The sequence below is a fragment of the Jaculus jaculus genome, chromosome 10 (genome assembly GCF_020740685.1).
Source record: "Jaculus jaculus isolate mJacJac1 chromosome 10, mJacJac1.mat.Y.cur, whole genome shotgun sequence".
NCBI classification, from domain to species: Eukaryota; Metazoa; Chordata; class Mammalia; order Rodentia; family Dipodidae; genus Jaculus; species Jaculus jaculus.
In genome coordinates this window covers 68,666,206-68,680,052 of record NC_059111.1, presented here as the reverse complement: position 1 = coordinate 68,680,052, position 13,847 = coordinate 68,666,206, and the positions used below count along the sequence as shown (strand labels likewise).

The 13,847-nt window shown below is 40.4% G+C and overlaps 1 protein-coding gene and 1 pseudogene across 7 annotated transcripts in view; both read left to right on the top strand.

The window, feature by feature from the left end:
- Positions 1 to 13,847, top strand: part of Ica1 (islet cell autoantigen 1) — a 147,710-nt gene that overhangs the window by 68,625 nt on the left and 65,238 nt on the right. The gene's annotated exons all lie outside the window — the stretch shown is intronic.
- LOC105943879 lies at positions 122 to 1,372 on the top strand (annotated as a pseudogene).

Below are 13,847 nucleotides of genomic sequence, written 5' to 3'. Positions count from 1 at the left end.
TCATTCACTCAACCTGCGTGTTATCCCCTTGTAATGTGCTCAGCACTGCAAATATACAGCATGAATAAAAGAGATAGGATCTTTGCCTTGTGGAGTGGACTGGGTGATAGATGCATGCTAAATGTTTCATACAAGAATACCCAATGAGCCTTCCCCTGTGCGTCCCTGTCCCTCGGCGGCGGTGGTCACTGCTCCTCGGCCCGTCGTCCCCACCTCATCGCGGCACCGCGCCTCCCTGCCCTGGCGTCGGTGTCCAGCCCGCGGCGGAGGAGGAAAGGACCCACGCCCGCCCGCCCACCCGGTCACGGCCATGAGACAGACACCGCTCACCTGCTTGGGTCACACGCGGCCCTTGGTGGACTTGGCCTTCCGCAGCATCACGCCTTAGGGGTACTTCCTCATCAGTGCTTGCAAAGATGGCAAGCCTATGTTACACCAGGGAGATACAGGAGACTGGATTGGAACATTTTGGGGTCATAAAGGAGCTGTTTGGGGTGCCGCATTGAATAAGGATGCCACCAAAGCGGCCACAGCAGCTGCCGACTTCACAGCCAAAGTGTGGGATGCTCTCTCAGAAGATGAACTGATGAGCCTAACTCATAAGCACATTGTCAAGACGGTGGATTTCACACAGGATAGCAATTACTTGTTGACTGGAGGACAGGACATACTGTTGCACATATATGACCTCAACAAACCAGAAGCAGAGCCCGAGGAGGTCAGCGGCCACACCTCCGGCATCAAGAAGGCCCTGTGGTGCAGCGAGGACAGGCACGTCCTCTCAGCCAACGAGAAAACTGTCCATCTTTGGGATCATGCTACTATGACAGAAGTGAAGTCTCTAAATTTTAGTATGTCTGTCAGCAGTATGGAGTATATTCCTGAGGGCGAGATCCTTGTCATTACTTATGGATGATCTATTGCTTTTCACAGCGCAGTAAGTTTGGACTCCATTAAATCCTTTGAAGCTCCTGCAACTATCAATTCTGCATCTCTTCACCGTGAGAAGGAGTTTCTTGTGGCAGGCAGGGAGGACTTCAAACTGTATAAGTATGACTACGGTAGTGGAGAAGAGTTAGAGTCCTACAAAGGACACTTTGGTCCCATCCATTGTGTGAGGTTTAGTCATGATGGAGAACTCTATGCCAGTGGTTCTGAAGATGGGACATTGAGACTATGGCAAACAGTAGTAGGGAAAACTTACGGCCTTTGGAAATGTGTGCTTCCTGAAGAGGACAGTGGTGAGCTGACCAAGCCAAAGATGAGTTTCCCCGAAACCACAGAGGAGGAGCTTGAAGAAATTGCGTCAGAGAATTCAGATTCCATCTATTCTTCAACTCCTGAAGTGAAGGCCTGAACTTGAAGCACATGCCATACGTACAGTATCTTTACGGACTAAAGGAGCAAGCAGAAGACAGCAGCAGCCTTCCAGAGCGACTCTGCTCTGGCAGGCAGGGCGGGAAATAACGGGACTGGGACTTAGCTGCGAGCTCTGACGACTCGACTGACTGGATGACCTGTGAGTGCACACTCGGTGTCTCCCACAAAGGGGGATCGGTGCTCTTGTAGTACGGCCGCCTGTCTTACATCATTGAGTGTGCAAGCCAACATCCAATTCCTCTTATTACAATTTCATTTCCTGTAGTTATTTCTGTATGGGGAAGAAAAATATATTGGCCTATTTTTCTGACTTTTCCCTCAAAGCAGATGCCTTTTTTCCCCCTCTTTGCTTTAGACTTATAAAGAGGAGGAAAGACATGATACAGTAACTGGTTTGATTTCTCTTTCATTGTACGCTGCTTCTGAACATCTAATTATTTGTTAGCTATCTAAATAAAATGCCTCAAAAAAAAAAGAATACCCAACGACACATGGCATATTCTCTGAAGAAAAGTAATAATGCACCCAGAGAGAAAATGATAGGGCCCTCCGTTAGGAAGTGATTTATATGCAGATTTTTTATGTGTGGTCACTAATTTTCAATGATAGCATGCAGACGCCAAGAGTACAGGGATGAAGATGAGTGCTGTATGGAGATACCATATGAGTAAGATCTTGTAGCAGGCAAGAGTGGAGGAAGGAGGCCCGTAATGTTAGACTGTCATCAGTGAAGGATAGGAGTCAGCCCACACAAGACTTTGTAGAATGGGGACAAATTTTGGCATTTAAAATGAGTATGCCCAGAAACAAGTAGAGAATTTGTAAGCAGGAAGGTAAAATGATCAGATTTATATTTTAAATGCTTACTTCACTGCATTTCTGAAAGTAAAGTCATAAATGAATGAGGATGGGAGTTGGTAATGGATGAATTGAGGGAGGACATTAACATAAGAAGTAAGACGTCAGATGGTTTAGACAAGTAAGTAGGCATCCATGTGGGAGAGAGTTGAGGCAATTAAGATCTGTTTTGGGATTAGCCTGAACTGAATTTGGTGCTGGCCTGACAGTGGAAAGAGAGGAATCAAAGATGAGCTCTAAATGCTTGGCATGTGGATAAAGACACTATCTACTGAGGGGCTATGAAGAGAATTTGGAGCATAAGAACAATGATTTATAGTCTTTGGGTATAGTGCATAAGAAATGCAGGTAAGAGAGATCCAGCTAGTACATTGCATCTAGGTTAGGAGCTCTCTAAAGATATTTAAGTGTTTATATCTATAATCAGTATAAAGAGAGAAGATAAGATACTTTATGTGAGGCATTGGCATAGAAAGCAAAAGGGGCCCTGGACTTAGAGTATTTAAGGACTAAATGGAGGTATTTTTGGTTAAGTACTCACTATTGGAACAAAATATTCAACCAGAACCAGCTTAGGGAAGGAGTTTATTTTAGATTACGATTTCAAGGGTCAGTTTCATCATTCAAGGAAAGCATGGCAGGGACAGACCTACACCACATTTACATATTGGCATGAAGGAAGTAACAAGAGTCAGTGGAGCTGGGCTATAACATCTCAAGGCCAGCGCCCAGTGACAAAATTCCTCCAGCAAGGCTTCACCTTCTAAAGGTTCCACAGGGATCACATTTTCAAACACATGAGTTTTTAGGGGACATTTCACCTTCAGACTACCACAGGAGGAGAAGCTAAACAAGTAAAGAAAAAAATATTTGCTGTTAGGATAATCCAAAAATGGAAGCACTTGAAAGAGGAAATCTGTCAGATCCAAGTTACCCCACTGTTACAGCAAGTGTGTTAGAGACTGAGAGGTGTTCCTGTATTCAGCAACAGCAGTTAGCAACAACCAATAGACCTCTGGTCAAGCTTTCTTTTTCCCACAGCTGGAAGCACCTATAGATAAGGTATTAGGCATAGCTAAATTGCCTTTGCTTGGGAAATCCTATTGTATCATTTTTGCATTATAGTTATCATGACAGTTACAAAGTCTGTTCCATGAGGAACTGGAAATACTAATGTAGCCATTTTTTATAAAATGTCCTCTCCAGTATCTAACCAATCTTTCTGAAAGCATCATTCAAAAGATATCTTCCTGAGATTTATTTACCTATATCATTATCATATACACTGATTTCTGAGTCTGTGGTTATAAAAGACTATAATCAAAATGAGGGGCCCAAAGTATAGACCGTATCAATCCTCTCAAAACACCTCAAAAACAATTACATCTTGTGACTGTCCCAAACCTTCATAGTCATCTTCTGCCTTCACACATGGCCATTTTGATTCAATGAGTAATTCAGTCATCTGTGCCTTCTGGGCTTGATCTTCCTTTTCAGCATGTTCATCAAAGTTCTCAAAAAGTAATGTCTACTGACCTGCTGTCATTACCTTTCCTGAAATGTCTATGGCTTCCTAATGGTCAACTCCATTCAAATATTGGGGACTTTGTCCTAAAGAACCTCCACATATGTTAATGATCCTCTCTGGATTCCAACTCTACGACTGTGGCTTTGTAAAATCCTGTACCCTGCCTGGTCTTTTTCCTGGATCACTTCACTGTCTGTGGCCACCTCCTGCTCTTTGTGCCACTACATCATTGTATTTCTTTGAGTTCCACCCTTCACATGTGTGTCACCTTCACTCTTTTCTTGAGTGATCTGCTCATGCCCTTGGTTTAATGAATATTGAATCTGAAATCTTTAACTGTAGTTTAGTTTTCTCCCTCATCCTAAAAGGCCCCCTACCTCTTGATCATCTCTATTTAATAGACAGACAGGACAGAACTTGAAACACAGACACTTAAAACTATTGCCTTCTCATCTGTTCCTCTCTACCACCAACATCACCATGGCCTCTCAAGATATAGTAAGAAACATCTTGGGCTAAAGAGATAGCTGAGTGGTTAAGGTTCTTGCCTGTAAAGCCAAAGGACCTAGGTTGGGTGCTGCAGGACCCATGTAAGTCAGATACACAAGGTAGCACATGCCTCTGGAATTAATTTGTAGCAGCTAAAGAACCTGGTACACCTATTCTGTCCCTCCCACCCCCTCTTCCTGCCTCTTTGTCTGCCTTTCTCAAATCAATAAATAAAAATTTTTTTTTACAAAAACAAACATCTTGAGGCATAACTTTTTTATACTTTCTGTACCCTACAAATCATGACTTCCAGCTTTTGACTTTCCAAATATTTTCTAGATCAGTGTCTTCTGTAAGTCCATTACCCTGATTGTTGCTCAGGATTTATGACTTGCTTGGGCCAATGATGTTTGCCTTGATTTTCTACTCAAAGTCTTCCTGTGATCAAAATGAAGCCCAAGTCCAGCTATATCATGTCTCTGCAAAGTACTTACTGATACTACAAGGTCAAATTAAGCTTTTCTACCTCCCACAAAACTTCTGTGGTTTCTCTCTTGTCCAGATCTAGAATCTTTCCTCATACCGCTTCCAGCCTCATCTTTTATTTTGCAAAAACATCAGGCTGCTTAATTTTCTTCAAACCATCGATGTCTCCTTAGACTGGTTGCTTCTACTATCTTCTCTACCAGGGTCTAGGCTGAGATTGATACTTACTCAGGCATGTGTATTCTGGGTAAGAAGTATGAGATAACACACTGTGCAGGGCAGGTAGGTGGATGTTGGTGGCTATGGATTATACTTAATCAAACCATATTTTCTGCCATAGCCTGTTAAATTATATATGTACCGTCCATATTTGACATGGAGTATATCAGTATTTCTGTCATGTGCATAATTTATGAAAAGTAATTTTTCCAAAGAAATTTGATAGGTGTCATTCCAAAAATATGTATACCTCTTCTTCCAATAAAATGATCTTTTATTCCAAATATCTGATTGATTATCTATTTTGCCTCAAAATAGTCAAAGTAGAAAATTTGAAGCCCCATCTCAGAACTGTGGTGTCAGGTATTCTGAGAATAAAGTTTAGTAACTTATGTATTAATTTACCTGCTGTAGTAATTCTGATGCAGGTTCATATTTGAAAAACACTAGCTTAAGGCAATACCATTCATTTCATTCTCTCTCTCTCTCCCATTAACTAGCTTGAGAATATTTAGGAAATAGTTCTGGTCAGTCAGAGGGCAGAAGTTGGGGTGGACAGTAGGGAACATTTTGAAGAAGGTTTCATTTCTCTTACAAAGGATATCCAAAAAGATTCTTCATGTATTTAACTCTCTTGTTAAGTCTGGGTGTGACATCTGGAAGCTGTTCAGCTTTCTTGGGAATATGAAGGTACCAGACAAGGTCAAAGGCAGACTAATGGGAATGACAAAGCAGAGGGATAGAATGAACGTGACCCTGTAGGACACCATTTATTGAAAAGTATGAGTAAAGATCCATAAACATTGTTGTATAGATTTAACTGTCTATTCTTTGGGTAAATACCAGGAAACACAGTTGGTAGATCATGTTTGATAAGAACTTGAGTTATACAAGAAGCTTTGAAACAATCTCCCAAAGTGGCTGTCACATTCTGTCTTTCTATGCACTCTCAAGGAGAGAATTCATGTTGCTTTGCATACTCACTTGCATTTGGTGTTAGCCATGTTTGGGCTTTAGCCATCCTAGTATGTATGTAGTGGTGCCTCAGCTTAGTTTGCAGTGCCTGATGATGTATGATAGTGAGCCTCCTTCTATATGCAGATGTGTCCTCAAACTTACAAATGCTTGAGAATTAACTAGAAATCTCTTTCATTTGTTTGTTTGTTTTGGGTTTTCTGAGGTAGGGTCTCACTATAGCCCAGGTTGACCTGGACCTTACTCTGTAGTTCCAGGCTGGCCTCGAGCTCATAGTGACCCCTCTACCTCTGCCTTTCAAGTGCTACGAGTAAAGGCTTGCACCATCACACCTGACTAGAGATCTTATTAATAGGAAATGAGGTTCCTCTGCTATGGATTCTAATCCAGGGAATTTAGGATATAATGTAGCCATACAGTGAGAGAGAGAGAGAGACAGACAGACAGACAAAGATTCCACAGCAAAAAAATCTTGAATGAACATTGTTCTAGGTATGAAATATCATCAAACCGGATATCAATTTAAGAGGCAAAGGTTTTAAAGAAAATATTCTCACTGTAATAACAATTATACTAAGTATATCTAGCCAGATGTGGATAAAAATATGAGGAAAAGCCAGGCGTGGTGGTGCACTCCTTTAATCCCGGCACTCGGAAGGCAGAGGTAGGAGGATTGACGTGAGTTCAAAGCCACCTGAGACTACACAGTTAATTCCAGGTCAGCCTGGGCCAGAGTGAGACACTGCCTCGAAAACCAACAAAGAAAAAAAAAAAAAAAAAATATATATATATATATATATATATATATATATATATATATATATATATGGAAAGAAGAGCACTTTTAGAGGAGTCCTTGAAGAAACTTGTTTGCAGCTACCAATAGGTGAACATAGACACTCCACCCATCAGACTCTTGGCTCTCTTCCTATGACCTGTGTAAATATCTGTGCTCCACATAAAACTGTCTCCCCTTTTCTCTATTCTCTCTTCTTGAACGTTTCTGCTTAGACATGTTAGTACTCTGATTTGGTACTGAAGCAAGAGAAGCATAACTTACTGATTGAATAAATAGTCATTTCTATGCTAGTGTTTTTCTTTACTACCTGGCTGCACTTTAATTTTGGTGAAATAACATCTTGAAATGGAATCACATGAGAAAGGACTCAAAGAATGGAAAAACTTTTTTCTTTACCAAAAGCATTTTCTCACTGATTTTCCACAATGAGTAACTTAGGAAATGGATATAATGACACTTTAGACTTTGGAACTTCAACTCTAGCTAGTAAACTTGTTTTCAGAAACAGCTTAGTGATCCTGAACGTATTTTTATGTTTTTTGTTTGTTTTTGTGTTTGTTTTTTGTTTTTTGTTTTTTTGGCAGGGTCTCACTCTAGCCCAGGCTGACCTGGAATTCACTATGTATTCTCAGGGTAGCCTCAAACTTGCACTGATCCTCCTACCTCTGCCTCTCAAGTGCTGGGATTAAAGGCGTGTGCCACCATGCCCTTCTCATTTTAATATATTTTTAGTTTAAGCAAATAAGTTGTCAGTGAGAGCATTTTGGGAGAAATCCAATTATAGTAAATTAAGATAGAATAAAGCTTGCAGTATAAATTCAAATAGGAGGTACAGGTATGAGTTCCTAGCTATTAATATGTGCAAATAGATAATACATGCATGTGCAAATACATCTATATATACATAAATATTTAAATACACCTAGCTGTACATGGATATAATAGGTGTAATGTATGTTTGTTGTGTGTTCTACTGCATGTGTACATGGCTAAATGGTTGATATGTATATGTAACTATTTCCTGGCTCTGTTCTTTGACATAGCCACAAAACAATTTAACTTTGATAATAATGAGCATACCTACACCCCAGAGCTTCTTCTGTACAAAGTTCTCTACTAAAAACTAGGACTTATTGGTGAAATAGATAAACTAAGTTGGAGCAGAGAAAGAACTCAATAGGTCTGGAGCATCTTGCTATGCGATAGACTAAGGAAGTACTTCAAAGATAATAGGGACATGTCAAAGTGGTACAGTGCCAGCCTGAAGGGAGGCCCTCTGGCTAAATATGGAATAATTTAAGCATTGAAATAAATTCTTTAAATTAATTGATAATAGTGAGTATAATGCCACTGACAAGGTGAAAATCCATGAGTTACTGAGATATCAATAAAGCAAAAAGGAAACAGGCTTCAATACAAAACTCTCGAGTAAATATAGAAGGAAGGATGGAATTAGAAACAAATCATGTATAGCAAGCCATCGTAAAAATAATTGATTAAGGCAGAAATCATGGATAAATGCTTCATAAGAAATAAGTTCGATGGGCTGGAGAGATGGCTCAGTGGTTAAAGGTTCTTGCTTACAATGCCTGCAGAACTTTGATTCCCTAGTACCCATGTAAAACCAGTTGTACAAAGTAGCACATGCATCTAGAGTTTCTTTGAAGTGGCACGAGGCCCTGGTATATCCATACACTCTCTCACTTTCTCTCTCTCTCTCCTGTGTCTTTTCTCACAGATAAATATAATAAAAATATTTTAAAAAAAGAAATAGGCTCTTTGCATTGCATTGAAGTGTATGTGAACAAGATGCTTATTTGCAAAGAATAAAACTGTAACCAAACAAGGAAACTTGACAAACACCACTTTAACCAATTAACATTGCTAATGAAAGGGCTGACCCACAGTGCACATTTCCTACTACAGTCCACTGAATAACAGCCATAGTCACTTTGGGTGTGCTGCCAGAGGCATCATGGGGGCACATCAGACAACGCAAAACATGGGACATTTCACTATACCTGTTCTGTATGCAGACAGATCGAGAAGTTGTTCCTGATTAAGGGAAACTGGAAATAATGACAACAGAATGCAATGCATGAGTTCAGATTTTCTATTGTTGTGAAAGTATTACTGAGACAATTGATAACAATGATAGGAAGGTGTGTAATTTTTAAAAAAATATTTTATTTACTTGAGAGAGATAGAGTGTGTATGTGTATGGGTATGCCATGGCCCCTGGCCACTGTAAACAAACTCTAGGTGCATGTGCCACATTATGCATCTGGCTTTATAGGGGTTTTTGGAAAGAGAATATGGGCTAACAGACATTGCAACCAAGTGCCTCCAAGTGCTGAGCTATCTCTCCAGCCCCAGGTATAATTTTGATAATACTTCAATGCCAATTTTCTAATTCAATAATTTATGCATTTACATAAGATAATTCATTATTTTTAGGAAATACACAATGAAATATTTAGTAAGAAAGCAGCAGCATTGGGGCCTGGAGAGATGGCTCATTGGTTAAAGTGCTTGCATGCAAGGCTTGACAATCCAGGTTTGGTTAACCAGTACCCACAAAAAGCCAGATGAACAAAGTGGCACATGCATTCCATTGAGTGGATCAATGGACACAGATCCTGACAAGAAAATCAGCCCATCACACCTCAACAGGGCTCCAACTGAAACAAGAATAATTGGGGAAATGAGCAAGAGTGCTGTTTTCTTGGTGTACCTGGTACCAGCACAAGGGTGAAGGAGATAGACACAGAGAACGCTCAGCCCCTACCAAACCAGATATCCAGAGATAAAGAGGGTCCCAAGATGTCATCACTGAAGCAGACCTAAAATGAACCCAAGATGGCTCAGGGAAGTTTGTGGAAGAGGGGGCAGAAAGATTCTTAGAGCCATAAGTTGGGTCATTATGCACAGAGACACTGCCTCTTATCCATAACTGATGGCTAATCCCACAATGCACAACCCATATTCCACAACAAGGAGGGTCCCTGCAGAGGGGGGAGAACAGGGAGGGGGCTAACAATGGTACCAACATGACTGTATAGACTCTGTATACATAGCTAATAAAGAAAAAAGAAAAAAGAAAGGAAGGAAGGAGAAAAGTGACACATGCCTCTGAAATTTCTTTGTAGTGGATAAGACCCCTGCACACCCATATTCTCCCTCTAAGATCTTACTTTCTCTCTGCTTGCAAATACATAAATAATAATTTTAAAATGCTGGACATGGTGGTGCATGCCTTTAATCCCAGCACTCCAGAGACTGAGGTAGGAGGAACCCTGTGAGTTCGAGGAAAGCCTAGACTACATAGTGATTTCCAGGTCAGTCTGGGCTAGAGTGAGACCCTACCTCAAAAAAGGGACACAACATTGTATTGGTAATTTAAAAAAAATTCGTGTGCATAACAATGGATTATTATGGTTTTTCAGACATGTATATTATTGTGCTTTCCTCATATTTATTCATCCCCATTAGCCTCTCTACTATGGCTCTGTAGTAGAATTTGAAATCAGATATTTCTTTGTGCTAAGGTTTGTTTTAGTTAACAGGGGTCTTTTCTGCTTTCATATGAATTTCATGGCTGCCTTTCTATATTCATGAAGAATATCAGTAGAATTTTGATGGGGGAGGGTTTATTGATGGATTTCAGTGATGTAGCTGTTTTCACAGTATTAATTCTGCAAACCTATGAGTATGTGAAGACTTTCTGTTTTCTAAAGTCTTCAATTTCTTTCTTTAGTGTTTTAAAATTTTCATTTTAGGGGCCTTTTTCTTCCTGGATTAGGTTTATTCCTGACAATTTTATTATATTTTATTTCTGCAACTTTGTGAATTGGATTGTTTTCCTGCTTTTTTCTCAGTATATTTATTATTGGCATGGAGGAAAACTACTGATTTGTTGCATATTGATTTTATACCTTCCTACTATGCTGAAAATGTCAGATATGTGGGATTTTCTTTGCAGTCTTTGGGGTCTTTTAAACATAAGATGTCATCTGCATATAGAGATAATTTGATTTTTTCCAATCTGTATACCTTTTATTTTTTCTCTTATTGATCTAAGATTAAAGTATTATAATGAATGAAATTATAAGAAATGGATATCCTTGTCTTAGTCTTGATTTTAGAGGAAGTTCTTTCAGTTTTTATAACTTGCTCTTAAATTATTTAGAAGAAAAATTTCTCTCTGTCTCTTTTTCTCCCACCGCCCCTGTATGTGTGTATGTGAGTGTGTCTGTTTAAGAAAAGAAAAGGCAAATGTACCAAATATTATCATTTTGGGAATCTTGGTAAATTTTTCCAGAAACACAAAGAATTCTTGCAACTTTTCTGGAAGTCTGAAGTCATGTTTAGTGATCTCTTGATTTGCATTTTGATGTGTTTCATATTATTTGAATTCAGAAATGAAGTATCCAGTATATAAAAGAGAAGGAATTGATAGCTAAAAAGTGCCATTAGGAGATGTTATATTAACTGTATTTTATAACATTGTACAATATAGTACATGTATATCATACTATTATGTTTTATATTGTAAGTATTGTGATATAATAATGTGCTGGCAAAGTTTTTTGCAAGTTTAGTGAAGCCTGGTCCATGCCTTTCATGTACAGTGATTAAGAGTGTATTATATCCGTCATCTTACGCACCAGCATAGTGATTCCAGTCACTCTCATGTAAGCTGGCCTGGAGGGCAGATGGGCAGCTGGAATCCTCAGTGTACACTGGAGTCAGACAATGGCCCCTCACATCTGCTGGATGTTCTGGGACTGTGGAATAAACAACTCTGGCGGCCATTTAGTCATCATCATACCCGAGTCATGTCCCTGAGGAATCCCAGAGCAGTAAAAATTTAGAAGCTAAATGTTTAACTTTCCAGAATGTTTAACTTTTCTGTACAAGACAAAGCAAGACTTGCAGAAGCAAACTTCCTTGTTCACTAAATACTCAGCCCACAAAAATTGAGAGATCACACATGCAACTATGAACTTTGCACTGTTGGATGTATAAACTTCAGAAACCAAAAATAGATTCTGCTCTTGATGCCAGGGCTTCCATTCCAACGGCAAGCATTCAGTGGTGAAAACCTTCTAAAAGTTAGATTTAGTTCCTGCTTCATCCCTCTGGTTGTGCTTGAGCCCGGTCAGGATGATTTGAACCAGAGAGAAGAAACCTCTTGGATTTTCTTAAGATGTCTAAAGAAAGGTAACTAAAGAGCCAGTTTGGTTAGGCTGGAGAATCCTCCAGGGGGCACCAGAACATTCCAGTGCAGTGGACCACATTTCATTAAGTCCAGAAAGTCTAACTGTATTGCCTTCTTGTAACTGATTCCTCTACTGTAACTTTTTCAGTTCCAGTAAAATTTCTTTTCATCTTTGCTTTTACACTATTTGTGACTTTTTAGAATGTTTCTGCCGCTGAGGAGGCGGAGGAAGGGAAGAGTTCATCTTTTGGATGAGGCATAAGAAACTGGAGCCATGTCTCCTCTGGGTAAATGTAAAAGCTTTCAGCCCACTCTGAGGGAAGAATTTTCCAAATGTTCCTAATATTGCTGGAATTGTGGGGGGAGGGTTGAAAAACTTCAGGAAACTGAGAATTCCATTCTCATTCTCTATCTAATGCCATGCATAAGCCACCCTGTTATTATCATTATTAATAATATACACTGTGAAGTCAGACAGGCTCACTTCATAGTACTTTTTATATGAATTTTATGTAGAAGTAAAGAGGTTGCCAGGCTACTGCATAATATTACTCAGTTCTGGTCCAGGAGTACAGAATTCCAGCAGGCCTCCTGAGCCTGTCCCTCCAATTAGTGGCTACTTCATTACGAATAAAGAACCCTCATTACTGCGGGCCTTCAAGTGAAATAGGATCCCCTACCTCTTGAAATCCGCCTTTCTAAGTACAGACAGTTCCCAACTTACAAACAATCCACTTTAGAACCACCAAGGCATTCAGAGCTGCTCCAGCCTCCTGCAGCTGCTGCCCGGGCCCCCTGCCCAACCCCCCTACTCAGGCCCCTGCCTGTGCTCCTGGTCTGCTCCAGGCAGCTCTGCCCACCCTCCTGCAGAGCCAGCTGCCCACCTGCCCCTTGGATTGCAGCTCTAGGGGGGCTCAGTGAGGCCTCTGAGCCACCACAGATTTTATAGTTGAACTCAGCTCTGGGGTAAATAAGCTTTTGTGGCCTGGCCTGGCCTGGGAACCAAACCGTCATTTAAAAAAAAGAAGAAATTAAAAAAAAAAAAAAGACCTTGCCTCCATGGGAAAATGTATTTTGCTTTTCCAACAACCAGCTGACAAACATTGGAATGACTGTCGGAGCTGTCTTGCTTCTACCAGTCCAGGAGGAGAAAAGATCAGCTTGCCCTTCTCTTCCTCACTGGGTCCAGGGTATAGCTCTAGCTCTAAGCCCCCTGTTGGGCCTCAGCAAGTCCTTTAATCTCTCAGCATCTCACATTTTCTGTCAAACAGTAGGTGTGGTATAAATAAACCAAAAGCTTCCTTCTTGTGTATTGATGCCAAGTTGATAAGACCCCTACCTTTGTTTAGTTATTTGGTTTTAGTTATTTCACTCTTTCTTTCGTCCATCCACATATTCAGTCATTTTACTCAAGGTCTCTGCTTTATGCCAGACTGTGGGCGTGGAACTGGAGATACCATTAAACAGTACAGATCCCAGCTCTCAGTAGGCTTATTCATAGGGGAAACCAGTGTCAAGGCAAATGCTTATAAACCGAGTGCTGTGATTGAGATGAGCACTGGGTACTGTATAAGCTTGGAGCCAGATGAAGGCTTTCTCAGAGGACTTGTCTCTGTGGTTCACTCACTCTTGCTTCTATTTTAATCAGTTTTTGTCCTTGGTTGTCAAGTTTGTGTCACTGGGAAGCCAGGCTTCTTCTTGTGTTGTTCTGGTGGTTTGGCTTAGTAATGTTCCCATGGGGGAATTCTTGCCCTCCTTGCGTCACTGTGAAAGAGAATGCAGAGGGAGATCCCACCAACCTAGAAGTGCTACCTTCCTCCCTGCCCTAGGGATCTGTTGCCAAACAAATTCTTCTTCCACCAAGGCTTTCTTTTCCCAGGTGACTGACTACA